At 46.8% G+C, this 15,038-nt stretch overlaps 2 protein-coding genes across 2 annotated transcripts in view; one reads left to right on the top strand and one right to left on the bottom strand.

Moving 5' to 3' along the window:
• Positions 1–14,447, top strand: part of MAF (MAF bZIP transcription factor) — a 337,042-nt gene extending 322,595 nt beyond the window's left edge. Inside the window, exon 3 of the transcript XR_006701992.1 lies at positions 13,871–14,447. The gene's annotated coding sequence lies outside the window, so the exon portion shown is untranslated. The remainder of the gene's footprint in view (positions 1–13,870) is intronic.
• The window catches only part of WWOX (WW domain containing oxidoreductase), a 979,671-nt gene continuing 978,729 nt past the window's right edge, over positions 14,097–15,038 (bottom strand). Inside the window, exon 10 of the mRNA XM_045439817.1 lies at positions 14,097–15,007. The gene's annotated coding sequence lies outside the window, so the exon portion shown is untranslated. The remainder of the gene's footprint in view (positions 15,008–15,038) is intronic.

Here is a 15,038-nt window from a genome sequence, read left to right as displayed (position 1 = left end):
TAATGAGTCAAGCTCCGAAATTGACAATGAACGCTCTATTATGTGATTGCCAACTGTTTTATAAGATATTGAACATATTCATTACTTCTGCCATCATGCACATTGTCGAGCTATTGCTTTTTTAATAAATTAATTTTCCAGGCATCTCTGGGGTCTTTGTTTGAAATCTGGCTGAGGGCAAAAATGAAGTTAATTGTGTGGTCCGGGCTGAACTACCGATGTTTGGTGGCTTGCAAACAAGCGTCACAGCTGGCAGGCCCTGCAGCAAACACTGCGTGTGACTGACACGCAAGTGTGAAGGGAGATGTGGCTGCAGCCAAGGACAGTGTGAGGAGATCCAGTGGTGCCTTGAAGATGAACAGGTGGCTTCCCCATGAGGGTCTTGGGCGGCCGCGAGGTGTCTGATCAGTTTCTTAAACTAGCGCGTGAAAGCAAACATTAGCATTCAATCCCGTTCTGTTCTGCATACTTACTCTTGAATCTGCGCGATTTTTCCAATGTCAGTGTCACCTTTGATGGGGAGTTTTATTGGCAACCCGTCTCCTCCCGGCAAGGCAGAGCTGGGTCCTCTCCTCTGATCCCATTGCGCCTCTGCTTATGCCAATCAAAGCGTTCGTCATGTGTGCTTTCATTATTTACGCTGCCCCGGTAGCAAGACTCTGGGAGCAGAGATCCCATTGATCTCCATAAACTGAAGCCCTATTTCAGAGTCCAGAGTACTGTTGCCCCTGACGTTGTGCAAGAGTCTCTAAGTCACCAGTTTATGGATCTGTTTCCAACCCTCGGTCTGAGATCTAGAGCTCACAGAATACATTTCCATGCCTGTATTTCAGGGTATTAAACGGGACCCATGTTAGGAGAAGCTTAACAATTGTTTGTTCAGGGAATAAACCACCCAGCCTGTAAATGGGCTTTCCCGTTATTGAGGCAAGGACCCTTCTTCATCGCATGAAAAACCTGCGTGGGTAGTTGCTCATTAAGAATGGCCTGTCTTTACGATAACATTTTTCCAACAATTACTGAAAGTTGGATACACGGGTCGCTTTGGAAGGAAATCTCAGCTGTCCTCAGGGAACAAATTTGTTTCAGAGAGCAGATAACTCCAGACACACATTTACCTGGACTTTTTGATTTTTAATTGTCCTGTAGCCAAACCTCACGCAAAGCTTATGGGCCACGGGTGCCAGGCAGGGACAGCATCAGCCCCAAAACTCTGTCCACTATTGAGTGAAGTGTGTTTCTGTGAGCTTTCTCAGTTAACTTCTCTGTGATCCAGACTGGGAAGTCAGACTGGATCAGGAGTCCCAACTTCCTTTCTTTAAACAATAGGGGAATTGGCAAGTCAATTAGGGAACACCCAAATTCTGGAATGTTATACAGGTGTTACAAAAAGTAGCATTAGGAGCGGCTGGGTGGCTCCGTCCATTGAGCATCCAGCTCCAGCTCAGGTCATGATCTCATGGTTCGTGGGTTTGAGCCCCGCGTCAGGGTCTGTGCTGACAACTTGGAGCTTGGAGCCGGCTTCAGATTCTGTGTCTCCTCTCTCTGTCCCTCCCCTGTTGGCGCTCTGTCTCCCTCGGTCTCTCAAGAACAGATAAGTGTCGAAAACATTTTTTTAAAGTGGCATTAATAACGTGGAAATGTTCTTGTAGAAAGTTGGTAAGGTGTGTTAAGGGTTTCAAATAAGTGGAAGGGAAGGAAGGAAATGCGCCTATATTCATATCTCCCCACATTCATCTCTCGCTGGTGCAGCCGTTTTAATAGATCACAGTGTATTTTCTTTGTGTGTTTTTTTGTGTGTATATTGTCTCCATAGCTATCTTTATACTTCTCTAATACTTGCTTTCCTGTTTTCTTCGTTTTGCCGTGTGAGTGCTCCTATTACCGATGGGTTGGAGTGAACTCATAGGTAGGAAGATAGGCGGGCTGATGCCTGATAACTGGACGCGTAGATAAAAACCACACTTGAATCAAACGGGCAAAGCATCTTCCCTTTGTGCTTGGTGCTGAGCTCAGTGCCTTTGGTCCTGTGACGTAGGTCATTTTATTTTCACTTCTTCCAGCTTTTGGGATCTCGACTGCACTCCTGTAGGACTTCCTTCAGGTACTTATCTGATACTAGGGTAAAAGAGATTCTGCAGCAAGAAGTCATGTCCAGTGTTACCCTAGAAACCGGGTCGGAATACGAAAACGGCGGCATCTCCCTCCCTCTCGCCTGGGTCATTAACAGTCTGCGCCCCAAAGCACTGGGCTTTGGAGACGTCAGTCTCCTGTCCCAGAAGAGCCCAGTGGCAGAGTGAATGGGCTGCTCTCCGGATTTGGGATCCAGGTGGGAACAGTCCCTTTGGCCATTCCTTTTTTTTCTGCCTGGAAGCTATTTTTCCAGAGGCCAAGCTAATGGGACTACACAGAAGAACTTGACGTTTCTTATTTTAATTTGCTTTTTGGGAGATATTTAAAATAGACATCTGAACCAGCCCAGCCTGACAAACCTCAGCCAGCATTAGACAAGGGGTGATTGTAAATCGGGGGCAAAGAGATATTATAGAATGCAGCCCTACGCTGTCAAATTAGAAAAAGACCTTCCTGAGGAGAGGTGGAGTTGATGAGGGTGCTCGACTTCACCCCCAAATAAAAGGGCAGCCGAGGATCTCAGGGGACCCTCCTGCTGTTAAATAGGGCAATTTGTTCAGGAAAGTTGGGATATCATCTTAGCACGTTCGATTTAGAAAGGATACTCCACGATGGGAAATTGACATCCATTTCAAGCCTGACTGTCAACTATTCTCCCCCTGCTTGATTGATTTTTTTCAGTCTCCAAGAACAAGCATGCGGAGTGGGCATTTTCAGGGCAGCTTCTTTGTAGACACAGCGAGGCATTTTTTTTCTGGCTGAGGGTTGATCACCTGTAACACCAGGATTTGACCCGCGATCGTTCCATTATCCTGCAAGGTTTCTTATGACTGTAGCAATTTTTTGAAGTCAGTGGGTCTGTTTTCACAGACGGTAAACTAAGGCTTGCCCAGTTTGCTCAAGGCCACCCAGCAAGGCAAGGGTGGGGTCAAGGCCAGGCTTCCTGTGCCTGATGTCTAGTCCAGTGCCGAAACAGTCTCTGAGCCATAGCGTTTATGCCTCAGTCATGTCTGTGGGTCACACATCCTGCACATCCTCTCTGTCGCTGCCAGTGGTACCCGCAGACGCAGCCCGCCTTAGCATGCCAAGGACAGAAGTCCTGGCCAAATTAGGGCGCCACAAAGAGCTACCCTTGTCATTACCTCCTCCTGCGTCCGATCTTCAGAAAGGCTCTGTGCAATTCCATTCTAGAGAGTTAACTGTTTGAGAACCGGGGATGTTTCTCAAGGCAAGAACGTTTCTACAGATTCGCTCAGCAAGTATATGATTAAATGCTAATATTCTCACTAGGTGATTGATGTTTACCTCTTCAGAACGGAGGATTTGGTGTAGTGTTTTTATTATAATGCCTTCCCATAAGCGACTATCCTGCAAATTGATAAGCGTTCCTTTTAATTAGATGGTAGTGCTGTGTGCTTCACCCGGCGTGCAAAAGACCTATAAAAATGGAGTTAAATTAATACACAGGCTGCTGCTAGCTCGGAGCCACAGAAATCAGCTCATTCTATGGAAGAGTGAATTTAGGACCTGACTCACCCGGAGGTTAGGATAAAACCCAGCACCTTGCACTCTGAAATGGAGAGGTGAGGCACCTGGGTGGCTCAGCTGGTTAAGCGTCCAACTCCTGGTCTCAACTCAGGTCACGATCTCCCTGTTTGTGCGTTCGAGCCCCGCGTTGGGCTTTGCGCTGATGGTGCAGAGCCTGCTTGGGATTCTGTCTCTCCTTCTCTCTGCCCCTCCCCTACTTGTGCTCTCTCTCGCTGTCAAAATAAATTAAAAAAAAAATTAAAAGTAATCATAAAATAAATGGAATGGAGAGGAGAGGAGTCCCAGAGGGAGACGTTTTCGTTAGATGCTTTGTGCAGCACCAAGCTCCAGCCCGCGGCCACTCCTCTGGATGGCTCAACAGCAACCCCAGGGCTCGAGCGACTCGCCATTCCTGGGCTCTGTTGGCCTCGTCCTCACTCCCCTGTCCACAGATGAACCGAGGTACCCTCCATACCGCGCACCATTAGTGCCCCGTCCCTGCCCGGCGCAGAGCATCCGGCCCTGAGCTCAGGCTGTTCGTAACTTTCGGACACTTTCATGGCTCTGGTGCTCTCGGCAGAGCAGGAGCCCCCTCAAAGTGCAGGGTGAATCCTGCAGATACAGGGAGCTCAAACTGCAGATACAGGGACGGGGCCAGTCTTTAGTAGACCATCAAGGAGATGCTCTGCAAAATGCCTGTCTTCTAGATGACTCTTGAGCATCCATGAGCCCACCCCCCACAATTGTTACTGTCACTGCTGTTTTTATGGCTCCACCAAGCCCTGTTCCCAAAAGGGAAGGACAGTGATTCTGGTTTAAGGAGGAGGGTTTTAAAATTAATAAATAGGGGCGCCTGGGTAGCTCAGTCGGTTGAGCGTCCGACTTCGGCTCAGGTCACGATCTCGCGGTCCGTGGGTTCGAACCCCGCGTGGGGTTCTGTGCTGACTGCTCAGAGCCTGGAGCCCGTTTCAGATTCTGTGTCTCCCTCTCTCTGACCCTCCCCCGTTCATGCTCTGTCTCTCTCTGTCTCAAAAATAAATAAACGTTAAAAAAAATTTTTTTAATAAAATTAATAAATAAATAATAAATTAAATTAAATTAGTTACTAACCTGCTTCTATGAACCAGGCTTCATCCTCACAAGTCCCTGGGCCTGGGCGCTGGGGGAAGGCAAATGATGCCCCAGGGTCACATCACTGGGCAGGTGAGGACGGAAACCAGGGCCATCTCACTAGGCTTTCTCTTCTGCCTTATATTCTTTCTCCAAGAATATTTTTGTTCTTCGTGATCCCTCTGTCGACACCTAATATCCTGCCTTGGTGTTACGGACTTGCCCCACCTCAGACCCAGCGTAGTGTTGCTGGGAGATGAAAAGGGGGTCCACTTAGCACAACCGCTGGGGTCGTCGCCCTCTGGGGAGTCGATGTAAGTGATCTTCCGGCTCTGATTTCCACAAAAGTGCACCGGGGTCGAAGCCCTGAGAGGGGCCGTCAGCTACACCCACACCCCACCACCGCCGTCACAGTGGTCTCCCGCAGCAAAGTGCCTCGCGACCCAGCCTGAGTGGACGCTTAGGAGAAAGGTTTGAGGTTTCATCCACGCCGAATGTGAGCAGACGGCCTTTCCGTTCTACCTTCACACTGCGTGTGTGTCTTGTAAAAGTGTGAATGAGCAGAGATGCCACGACTGAAAAGGGCACCGGCCGGTGAGAAGCGGGGTCTCGGGCATCGCGAAACCCAGTCTGAGAAAGTGCAATTGCGGTCACGCGCTCGGGCCGGTCTGTGAGGCGATGCTCTCCAGAGCCTTGCGAAAGATCAGTTCATCATACTGTCCTGGAGTGAAAAGTCAGAGCAAGGGCTGGTGAGGCCATTTGTCACTGATCCTGCTCTCATTTAGACGGATAGTTGTCGGATGAATTGTTATTTTTTTAGTTTTTCTTTTTTTTCTAGATGGTGTACTTTTACATTTTTTTAAATATTTATTTTGAGAGACAGAGACAGAGCACCAGCTGGGGAGAGGCAGAGAGAGAGAGAGAGGGAGACATAGAATCCCAAGCAGGCTCCAGGCTCTGGGCTCAAACTCACGGACTGTGAGATCGTGACCTGAGCGGAAGTAGGGTGTTTACCCGACTGAGCCACCCAGGTGCCCCTAGCTGGTGTACTTTTAATTCTTTTCTTCCAAATAGAATGTCATAAAACTCAAGAAAAAGTCACCGTAAGTCCCCAAACCCTACGTTACCGTCCAGATTCCAAGAGAGACTGTCCCCACCTAGGACTTCTCTCCACTCAGGAGCTATATGGCCACTGGTGATATTTTTACGTCCTAATCCCTTTTTCAAAGTTTTTTTGGATGATTATGTAGTATAACATAGCATATCTAGCTTTACTTTTCCAACAAGCAATATTTTAAAAGAGACTTTGCATTAGCAGACATCAAGTGGATGGACAGAATCAATACTTCGGCTTATCGCTTAGTACAAAGTTTTAATAAGCAACGCTAGAAGGAAAAGTGAGGGGGTGGGGTTGGCATAGGACCGCAGTCCGGCGTCTGCAAGAGCTGGCTATGAACGTTCAAGGTTAAGAGGAGTGCACGGAGGTGGAGAGGTGAGGAATTGAACAGTGGGAGCTTGTGTTTCAGCCCTGGCAGAATGTCAGGCTCAGGCGGAGAGAGACTCTTATTGGCCACTCACCTGGCCAAAGCCACAGGGACGTGGTATTTGAACACACACCGCCGCGAGAGTATCATTCCGACCGCCGGCCAGTTATTTTAAGACACGAAGCGACCCAAAATAATGGAGCTGCTTTTCTTTTTCGCGTGCACTTGGTGTCAGGCAGTCCCGAAAGTCCCCCAGCCTCTTCCATTCTGTTTGTGTCACTGTGCCAGCCCCGGAGAACCTTCTGGAGGACCCATGACGGGACTCGAATCAGCCCCCAGCTGTGCTCTAATGGTTCAGGAAGCAGCTGGGCACGTCTACAAAATCATTGGCACGTTTCGTCTTTTCTTTTGATAACTTTTCCTTTCTAAAATGTGGCGGGACATACTTGGATTGTCGAAAATGTGGGAAATGCAGATAACCGTAAAGCCAAAAAATCACTTACGTTTCCTCTCGCCAGAGGTAACCGTTAGGAACGCCGTTCAGTCCTTTCTCTTAACACATAATTTATAGGTACAGAAGCACAAATGCCCATTTGTTTCACAAAAATGGGATCATACCTTATCAACTCTTTCATAACCTGCATTTTTTCCACCTAATATGTTAAACGTCATTTCAGCCAATCACATTTCTTCCACAACATCATTTTGTGGTAATCAGGGAGGCCTGCCTCCAAGTTAGAGATTTCAATTGATCTCAGTTTTTCAACATTTTTTTTTAAGTTTTAAAAAATTTTTTGAGAGAGAGAGAGAGAGCATGAACAGGGGAGGGGTGGACAAGCAGGCTCCAGCCTCCGAGCTGTCAGCACAGAGCCTGACGCAGGGCTTGAACCCACGAACCACGAGATCATGACCTGAGCCAAAGTCAGATGCTTACCAACTGAGCCATCCAGGCATCCCTCAACATTATTATTATTCATTATTATTATTATTATTATTATTGCTCTAAGAAAAACATTTTTCCACCTGCATCCTGGAGAACATTATTGTTTCTGTTAGTATCTTAAAAAGCAATGACCTGTGTTCAAGGGGTTTGGGGCTAAACATCGTTAAATTGCTTATTTTCGAAAGTAAGCCTTTTCAGATCCATTCGTATGTTAGTGCAGTTTTCAGATTCCAAAGCTCTTGACATGTCTGTGTGCGTGGCACACACACACACACACACACACACACACACACACACATTCACAAACATATACTCACAAACACTGCTACATCTGTCCAGGCTGGGAGAACTGTCTTGTTTTAGGATTAACATTTAGAACTTGAATTTCTGGGTCAGAGGGTCTGGTTTTTATTTTTAAAAATGCTCACTATAATTTTATTTTAAATAGTACTTATTATCACTAATAGTGCCTATTTTTACATTGAGATTTAACATATCGAGATATAGATAGACATGTAGGACTGTGTAAATATAAAGCTGTATGTTGCTGCTGCTTTTCCATGTCTGTTATTTCTATGTTTGGAGAGTGCTGAAGCTTTGAAGTCGTTGGGAATATTTTGGGATGTGTATGCAGGCTTCTAGAAGGTTAGGGAATCTTGTTTGGGAAAAAGGGTGATCTGAATGAAAATTTTCCTAAATCACCTAGAAGGATCTGCTCAGCCTGTCTCCCTGAAGTGGGTTTGAAGGCAGCCACTAATAAGAGGGAGAAGCCAAGTGCTTCCTCATAAAATCCTTCAAATCTAGGACACACCAGTAAAATTCCCCCGGACCACGTCTGAGGGCGAGCTCTGTCTCAGAAAACCAGGCTGGGAATTCTGAGCATTTACCAGCGTCGCCAAGAAAGTCTTCAAACTTTCTCAGTAGGTTCTGAAAGAGCAGAACAATTAATACTGTAACACTACCAGAAGCTGGCAAAACCGGCTGACCCAAAATTTAGCTGGATTCTTTCACATTCAGCCTTTTCGATTTCGCTGACGCAAAGCTCCTGTCCTCTTCCGTCTTGGTTCCAGAGGGAAAGAGTGTTCCATACCCCAGGATTTTAGTTTTTAAATTTTTTAAGGTTTATTTATTTATTGAGAGAGAGAGAGAGAGAGAGAGAAAGGGCAGGAGAGAGAGAGAGAGAGAGAGAGAGAGAGAGAGAGAACGAGAGGGGGAGAGTATCCCAAGCAGTCTGCATTAACAGTGTGGAGCCTGATGTGGGGCTTGATTCCCATGAGCCTGGGATCATGACTTGAGCCGAAATCAAGAGTCGGATGCTTAACCGCCTGAGCCACCCAGGCGCCCCCATGCCCTAGGATTTTGACAGGCAGCCCTGAGTGAGGTCAACACTTCCAAGCCCCAGGGGCAGAGTATCCGGGGAAAATGAACTGGTCAGCAGCAAATGCACCTGGGCCAAAACACACCTGCTCTTCTAGAAGAACACTTGGCAGGGATTCCAACCAGCCTTGTGGGCAGCTCAGAAAAGGCATCTTGCCAGGAGCCTTAAAAATTTCCATACTATTTTGACCCTGCATGCTCTTTGGGGTCCATGCTAAGAAAATAACCAAACCACCTCCCCCTGAAATCTTATGCAAATATATTTATATTTTATTTATATTAACGATTATGGTCGTGGAGGCAACTTAACTCTCCAATAACAAGAAAATGATCTTGCCACCACAGGATATCGGTTCACTGAATGCAGGATTGTAAGTCTTGATAAGAGATTTATCAAGAATTTATTTTGAAATCTATAAACCCGTGTACTGAGTATGATCAGAACTAATTGATGCTAAAACTTAAAAGATACAAATACAGCGTAAAATGCATTTTAAGAGAGAGTCAAAGAGAATATCTCAGAATATTGGTTGTTTTTGAGCGGTGAGACTATGGGCAGTTTCGGTTTTTCTGATTTTTTTCCACCAAACTTAAATGCCGAGGATTCATTTTCACTTCTAATAAAAACAGCAACGAATTTTGTTGAAAAGAAAATTATTCGGCGATGGTTTTCAGGATGAACTGTACTTAAATACAGCGATAGGACTCCCTGCCTCCCCCCAAACCAATCTCATAAGTCATATTTAAGGATGTAGAGAACGAATCAAACCATGTTCAGGTAGACTACTGATGAAAACCACATTTGTTCCGTTCAGAGGAGTCCAAACAAGTCTGAATGTAGGAAGTAAAACAGGGAGGGATGACATCGGAGGGGCAAGAGAAACCACAAATGCAGAGTGGTTTGGAGCCTCGTGGGCTCAGCCAGGTGAGATTTCTGGGACGATATCACACCGGAAGGGGTGGCCCCAGGATTCAGATGTCCTCCTCACTAGTGAAAAGGGGACACTGACGTTTAATTCAAAAGATGTGAGGTGGGAAAGGACAACGGAGCGTTTCAGTTCAACGTTTTGCACCAAGTGTTGGCAAGCACTCGGGCAACGATACTTGATAAAAGTGGATTTTCTCTTCTGGGGTGTCCAGCGTCAGACAAGCAGTGGTCATAGCTCCAAAGAACAGGACAGACTTCTCATGAGCATCAGATGGAATCAGGAAAGCCAGAGGAGACACAGAGCCTCTTTAATCTGAAGGAGGGATGGAGATCCTCTTGTTGCATATATCTGTTTTGAAAATGAAAAGCAGCTTTTACTTCCTCCCATTCAAGATGCAGCAGGGCACGGCCTTGTGAACAGATCGGCTTACAGGTGTGACAGTCTACCTGAGTGGCGCGGCACATTTCACAAGAGCGGACTAGTCCTTTGGCTCGTGGGGGACATGCAGAAGCCAGAAGGAACCCAAGAGGTTTGAGTGTTCAGTTGTCGTGTTTACACGGCATTCAGATGGGGCCCCCGTAGTGCTCCAGCGGTGATCACAGAGGAAAAGAAGTCAGGGAATTGGCTGGTTGAACAATGTGGTAAAGATGGACCCAAACCAAACGTAGGCTCACCTGGAATTTCCACTCTAATTAAAATTGTGAACGTGGTCCAGTGGGGAAATGAAAGACAAAATGCTCCTGCCTTAAATAAGGAGACCGTCTGCTTGGGAGTGTTTTGTCTAAATAGTTACAGATTGTGAAAATGTGAAGTCAAAATGTTAAAAAAAAAAATTAAGTGGCAATACCCAACACCGATGAGGTTGTAAAAAAACACAGAAACATGCATGTTCTGCTGGTTGTAGCCCTTCCAGATGACAACAGGCATTATACAGCAAGAGCCAAATAAGAGCTCTTAGACCCAATAGTTCCCTATCTGCCAATGTATGCTGAGGAGGTAAAATGACAGAAGGGAAAAGCTGTGTGCGTAGAGATGCTAATTAAGCTATTAGTTCTAACAGCAAAAACTAGAAATGACCTAAATGCCCCATCATGCGAATTTCCAAATGATAACCCACCAGCAAGAGGATATATCCGGCATCCATTACAATTACAGAAAACTAAGGAATAAGATAATTTGAGGAAGGAAGAAGGGAAAAGAGGGGACAGGAAACCCAATAGTCTGAAGACTTCCAACGTAGTAAACAAAGAAGAAACTGTCTGTGTTGGAATGGTGGTCTTGGAGCCTTTCTTTCCCTTTTTAAGAACTGCTCAGTGTTAGCACATTATCTCATCATCAGGCATAATTCAGAGCAGTGTTTTAAGTGATCATGTGGAAAATACTTTGTGATATCTCTTACTATTCTAAAATGAACCCAACCAACCTAGCTTGGGCATGTTGAAAGGCACAAAGAGTTAACACATGGGAGAAGTATCGTGATTTTAGATGTGTTTTGTGTGTGTGTGTGTGTGTTTAATGCAAACTTCTAAAAATGGTCCCTCCTGGTGACCAGAACGGGGAGACAGTTTACAAGCCAAGGCTTTCTGGCCTGATGCTGACCTTAATGAAAGTAATCAGGCCTCCTTCACTGAAGTTCAAAACAAAACCACCCATAACCCCATTTGAAAACAGCGAAACCACAAGCCACAGCTTCAGCCTTACCGGGGATGCTTCAATTTCTGATTTCCTATTGATAGAGGGGTCTCTCTTAATCAGCCATGGAAGTGAAAATTGGCTGCCTTTGGGGGAGAGAGTGCCTCCAAAGAAGATGGCTGTCGGGAAACTGGCTCTCTCCTCCTGTTCTGGGTGGATTCTATGGCGCTGGGCAATGGTGGGGAACTCTGGACTTTGAGTCCATTAGAAGCTAATCCTAGGGAACCAAGGCCAGATGCAGACCTATTCACAACCGGGACAAGAGAGAAGGTCCGTGGGACTGACGCCGGATAAATGGCACGTACAGAAATAATTTGTCAGGTCTATACTAGGTGCTGGGCACCGGGAGGACGGCCAGGTCCTGTGCTTGGGTAACATGCCAAATAATCTTCCTTCGTGAATAGTTCACTCGTTGTATAAATTCAGTGCGCATCGACTGCTGGTCGATAGGCTACTCGTTCAACAGTGGGATGTAGCAGAAGGCGCGTGGATTTGAAGGTGACAGACCTGGATTCCAATACAGATTCTGCTACTCCCCAGCTATGGGACTGTCAGCAGGTTACTCTGTTTCTGTAAACCTCAGTCCCATGATGCGAGCATGAAATGAGCGTGATGTGCCTAGACCAGCAAGTGGCACATATTCGCTACATAGTATCTGCAGTTAGTACTGACAATGGTAGGGTAGGATCACTGTTATAGGATTAAAATATATATTACCTGTACGTACATATTACATATATGCTCTTTGTAACACACACACACACACACACACACACACACACACCTGGCCTCTGGTGAGCACCAGCAGCCTCGGACTTAGAATAAGCTTAAGAAGGAGTGAGGCTCTTGCCCACCTGCTTGCTCACCTTTGAACTTGCTCATCTCGTGCAAGGTGAAGATGCCTACACCGAGGTGTAGATGCCTTCACCAAGGTGAAGATGCCTACATCGAGATGTAAATTCTTTTATAGTTACCCTAAGCCCTGGGTTTCCACAATGGAGCACAGCGTATATGTTTGTTGAGTGAATGAGTAAATGAAGACTTAGTCTACCTGACTTAGAGAGCCTCTTTTTTTTTTTTTTTTAAGTTTATTTATTTTGAGAGAGAGAGAGAGAGTGAGCGAGTGCGCATGCAAGTGGGGAAGGGTAAGAGAGAAAGGACACAGAGAGGGAAAGAGAAGATGCAGAGCTTGAACTCACAAACCGTGAGATCATGACCTGATCCAAAGGGAGATGCTTAACCAACTGAGCCACCCAGGCACCCCGGGAGGTTCTTGATTCGGGGGAATACTCACCTCAGGTTCCCCCAAGCCTCATCTCATCCTCCTGATGCAGGATCCATATGGAAATCAGGCAGCACAGCAACCTTAACAGTGCAAGGAGGCAGGCAGGCAGCACATTTTCCCTCAGTTCGCTTTGATATGTTGGATATCACCTCATCAGAAAGGGGTAACATCTGAGCAGAAACCAGAATGTGGTATGAGAGGAAGCCATGCAGGTCTCTGGAAGAAAAGCATTTTGGCAGAGGGAACAGCAAGTACAAAGTCCTTGAGCGGGGAGTGTGCTTGGCATATTTCAGGAACCCAAGAAGGCTAGATTGGCTTCATGTAGCGGGTGAGGAGAAAGTGCTAGAACATGAGATTGAAAAGCTAGCTGGGAACCAGCTTATGAAAGAATCCCTAGGGTGTGGTAAAAAAATGTGGACTTTACTCCATGAGATGAGAAGTTGTATCAGTTAGTATCTGCTGCGTAACAAGTAATGATGAAACTCTGTGGCTTAAGATAACAAACTTTCATTTTTTTTTTCAGTTCTGTGGATCTGGGAGCTTCTTCTCATCTGGGTTCTTCTTATTGGGGTTGGGGAGCTTCTCATCTCGGTTGGCTTGGCTGGGGTTGACTAGTCTGGGGTGGCCTCACTCACAGGTCCAATGGTTAGCTTGATGTCACTTAGGGTAGCAACCACATGTCATCGTCCAGCAGGCTATCCCAGGCTCATTCACCTGATTGTGGTTCCAGAGTTGCAAAGGCAAGCCCCAGTGCACAGGCACTTTTCACATTTTCTAAAGCAAGTCATGTGGCCCAGGCCAGAGCCGGTGTAGTAGAGGACTGTTCAAGGTGTGGGGACCAGGAGGAGAACTGTGAGCACCACTTTGCAAACAGTCAACCTCAGAAACTCTAGAGGGTTTGGACCAGAAAAGCGACATTATCAGGTTCATGGTTTTAAAGGAGCTGTGATCATAAGGATTTTGTTAGGGAGACTGTAGCCAGAGGAGAGGATGTGCCAGGCTCAGGGCCCTGGAAAGCACTGGCGTTTGCCCGTACCACAGGGCCAGGGGCCCAGAGACTCATGACGTTGCCTGACCCGAAACTGCCATCGTCAGGATGAACAATGACACACACACACGTACCCTACCACTTGGTATTTCGGCCAAAGCATTCTGTCATGCCATTGTGGACTTGCCTATATCCCTGCTGGAATGGGAAAGGGGGTTAGTTAGAAAGAGACCTCAATCGCCCCCATTCTGATGCACAGATAGAGTCTCTAATCACCGAGAACTTGGTAATTGCAGGGGGAGCAAGCCATTGAGGACTGAAATAACCCGCTAGTAATAACCAAACCTCTCAAGGTGAAATTAAACAATAGTCATTTTTCTTTTTCTCTTCGTTCTTCTACAGAAAATATGATGCTGGCATGCTAATCGCGGGAGACAAGTTGGCCCACAGACAGCCACAAAGCACAAAAACAAAACAAACTCAGAGAAGAAGAAACAAGAACGGTGTTTTCCTGGCGTCTACAAGAAGCGCTTTATTTTTCCTCTAGATTTCTTTTCTAAAAAAACAAAACAAAACAAAAAACAAAACTGAAACAAACATTTAAAGAAACAGTGCGAACTTCAGGTGATAATATTCAAGCATGTTCTTTTATTAAGCATAGGATGGGAGGAGTGACAGGAAGTCTAAGCAGAAATCTCCAGCAGGATAACGCAGAGGTCTTGAACCTCTGTGATCCGGGTTACTTCTAGAAACTGCAAATGAGGAATGAATGGAAACGACTTTTTATCCTCTGCTCCCGCAAATATCCTGTATATTCTCACGGACGCAATGCTTCCTTTCTTGCCTGCCAAGGTGTCTAGGGCATGATTTGCAGAATTTGTTACAATCTCTAAAGAATTTTGGGTGCAGCTTTGGCGAGGGAGTGGCCGGGCCAGCCCTTCTGTGACCCACCAGCTCTGTGTATGGCACCCATTTCTAAGTGTCACCTCCCTCCTGGCTGGCTGGAACAAGGGTCCGCAGTCATCACTGCGCCCCCTCAGGCTTGGTCAGGGTGAGTCAAACAATGATCTCCTGGATCCGGGCAGCAAAGAAGGACAGATACTTGCCTCTTCTGCCTTCAACAGAAGACCAACTCCTGGCTACAGCGTGGCGATGGTAAGGCCGTGGCTGTGGTGGTGGCCAGGGTGGGGAGAGACAGGGGACACCTGGCTACTCTAAACAGTGTGAGAGAATTGCTTGGGCTTCTGCAGTGAGACAAGGGACCCGCATACCAACTAAGTGTTCGCTTTCAAACAGGCCGCCACCAGGAAAGCAAAGAGACCCAGGCCTCACCCAGCCCCAGAGAAGGGAGATTGTCCCCCTGGCCCTGCCGTTCCCAGCTTCTCACCGGCGCTTGGCATTTTTCCCTCTGTCGTGACTACTCTTACTTCCTTTGTCTGGTGGATCTGGGTTGGGGGCGGGGGTCGGGGGGGCTGGGGGGACCTGGAAAGGCCCGGGATCGTAAGTTGGCAGGGGCCCAGCGTCGGCAGCTACGCGCGCGCACACACGCGCACACGAAGTGAGCGCGCGC

The sequence above is a fragment of the Leopardus geoffroyi genome, chromosome E2, assembly GCF_018350155.1.
Source record: "Leopardus geoffroyi isolate Oge1 chromosome E2, O.geoffroyi_Oge1_pat1.0, whole genome shotgun sequence".
Classification (NCBI taxonomy): Eukaryota; Metazoa; Chordata; class Mammalia; order Carnivora; family Felidae; genus Leopardus; species Leopardus geoffroyi.
The sequence above is the reverse complement of the archived record's forward strand: the minus strand, read 5'-3'. Positions and strand labels throughout refer to the sequence as shown.